The sequence below is a fragment of the Mirounga angustirostris genome, unplaced genomic scaffold (assembly GCF_029215605.1).
Source record: "Mirounga angustirostris isolate CCGP_5_RB_7025 unplaced genomic scaffold, mMirAng1.0.hap1 SCAF_7, whole genome shotgun sequence".
Taxonomy (NCBI): domain Eukaryota; kingdom Metazoa; phylum Chordata; class Mammalia; order Carnivora; family Phocidae; genus Mirounga; species Mirounga angustirostris.
Genome location: NW_026991715.1, coordinates 66,569,096 through 66,571,995, shown reverse-complemented (window position 1 = coordinate 66,571,995; position 2,900 = coordinate 66,569,096).

Below are 2,900 nucleotides of genomic sequence, written 5' to 3'. Positions count from 1 at the left end.
CCCAGTCGAGTTGACAAGGAATTCTACAATGAAAGAATCAGAGATACGGAGAAGTCATCTTTTTCAAGGTCATATGGAGTACACAAGTATTCCACTGAGGGTAGGCCAAGTTTTGCTGCAGTAACAATCCTAACCCCAGAGGCTTAAGATAATGCAAGTTTCTTGTGCATTCTATACCTTTGACAAATAGCTGTACTCACTAGTCTCTCAGGAACCCAGGCTAATGGAGGCTCTATCCCTGTAACACGAGGAAGGGAACTTGATGAATAGTTCACTGTCTTTTTTAAGCTTCCATGAAGAAATAACAGATCACTTCTGCTCATATTTTCATTTGTCAAAGCAAAGGAGACAGAGTTCAATCCTGCCATGCACATAGAAGAACTGGCATGCTTGTGAAAAACCCTAATGACTACTATACCAGGTTAGGGAAAGACCAAACAGCTTGTACCCATATTCAAATACGATTTCAAAGAGTCTGTCCAAAATCAGCTATAAATTATTTGATTAAGTGTTCACTAAAAAATCTTCATTGTATTACTGTTAAATATATAAAAAGTGGCTATGTTCGTTCTGATCCATAAAATTTCAGTAGCCGGGAGAACAAAATATTTCATAATGGATAAAACTTTTCTTACAGATTTTATTTATTTGAGAGAATGAGTGAGAGAGAGAAAGCACACAAGCCAGGGGAGATGCAGAGGGAGAAGGAGAAGCAGACTCCCTGCTGAATAGGGAGCCTGATTCGGGGCTTTGATCCCAGGGCCCTAGGATCATGACCTGAGCCGAAGGCAGACGCTTAACCAACTGAGCCACCCAGGCACCCCAACAGTTTACTGATTTTTTTAAAGATTTTACTTATTTACTTGAGGGAGAGAGTGAGAGAAAGAGAATGCATGAGAAGGGTGAGGGTCAAAGGGAGTAGCATACTCCCCACTGAGCAGGGAGCCCTATGCAGGACTGGATCCTGAGACTCCAGGATCATGACCTGAGCTGAAGGCAGATGCTTAACCACCTGAGCCACACAGGAGCCCCCAAAATTGTTTAAAAGTTTTGATGGGGCACAGTATAAATCATGTAAAAGCTTCCACTATTTACTATAGATAAATGATTTTCTATTCAAAAGAGATAGAAAAAAATAACCCACACTATTTCTCCTCTCTTCTATGATCATTTTATCTGTTATAATCTAAAGATCTTTATTTATTGGATACACTAAAATAAAAAGCTTATTACATTTTGACATTTGGGTCCTTTTCTCAGTATACAGATCTTCCTTATGGTGGGGTTACATCCTGATAAACCCATTTTAAGTAGAAAATATCAAGGGGCGCCTGGGTGGCTCAGTCGTCGTTAAGCATCTGCCTTTGGCTCCAGTCATGATCCCAGGGTCCTGGGATCAAGCCCCATATCGGGCTCCCTGCTTGGCAGGAAGTCTGTTTCTCCCTCTCCCACTCCCCCTGCTTGTGTTCCCTCTCTCGCTGTGTCAAATAAATAAATAAATCTTAAAACAACAACAAAAAAGAAAATATCATTAAGTTGAAAATGCATGTAATACACCTAACCTACTGAACATCATAGCTTAGCCTCGCATACCTCGAACATGCTCAGAACACTGGCATTAGCCTACACTGGGCAAAAAAAGTGTTTTATAATAAAGTGTTGAATATCTGATGTCAGTCATTGAATGCTGTACTGAAAGCGAAAAACAGTATGGTTCTTAGAAGTTTATCAGTTGTTTACCCTGGTGACTGCATGGCTGACTGGGAATTGTGGCTCATTGCTGCTGCCCAGCATCACAAGATAGTATCCTACTGCTTATCACTAGCCCAGCAAAAGATCAAAATTCAAAACTTGAAGTATTCTAGTTTCTACTGAATTCCTATCACTTTTCATGAGCACAATAAAAAAAACTTAAGTCAAACATTGTCAGTTGGAAGCTGTACTATACAGACTAGTTGCAGCAGGCACTTTCACACACCAATCAATAGCCACTTTCTTTTCCCTTTTTAGCAGAAAACAGATGTATTTCTGTGTCCACTCTTTGCATAGAAGACTTGGAAGAAAGTCCTAATTGCTCAAACCTAGTAACGATGGTGCCAGCCATTCCCCTTGCTAGTGCTGTATTTAGTAATGAATACCTGGCCTTCGTGCCCAGTGAGTGGTGGGTTTCTAGGCAATCCTTCTTCACTCTTAAAAATAACTTGAAACTGCAATTTTTCTTGCTGGATATTGTAAAATCTGTATGGGATGCTTGGAACTATGGCAGCCATCATGTGACAAAGAGCGAGCTTAGAGTAACAGGCTGAGTAAGATAGAAGGCCCTTAAATCCACTGAGATCTATTTCGTGTAAAGTAAAACCATACATTTCCTAATTCTCAAAATGCTAGTCTGAAACAAGATCCATAGCTAGAACGTAAGTCAACACACAACTTATTTTCATCAGTTTGTCTTAGATGCACTGCCCACACTGCTTAGATGGACTAAGCAGTGTGGGCAGTGACGTAGTTCAGTTACATTTGGTACAAACTCCTCTCATTTAGTCTGCAATAATTGGATTACTTCAATATGTATTTGGTTGTAGAAACCAGCTCAGCAAGTGATTTGGGAGAAATTTATTTTTATCCAGAAAACACTGTGATATACATCATTTTGGTGTGTAGATTAGGCCTGGGATTTGCTCTTTTTAAGTAGTTTTATCATTCTTGACCTCCATTCTATAAATGTTCATTGACCACTCACTAAATTATACATGCAGGACACACGAATAAGTAATTGTTTTTTTTTGATATCAGAAAGATCATATGCTGGTATGAAAGATAGGGAAGGAAATCAGTAATTATAGTACATGCTGAGGTAATTGAAAAGCTGTTTACAAGGTATTAAAGATTTATGTGTAATG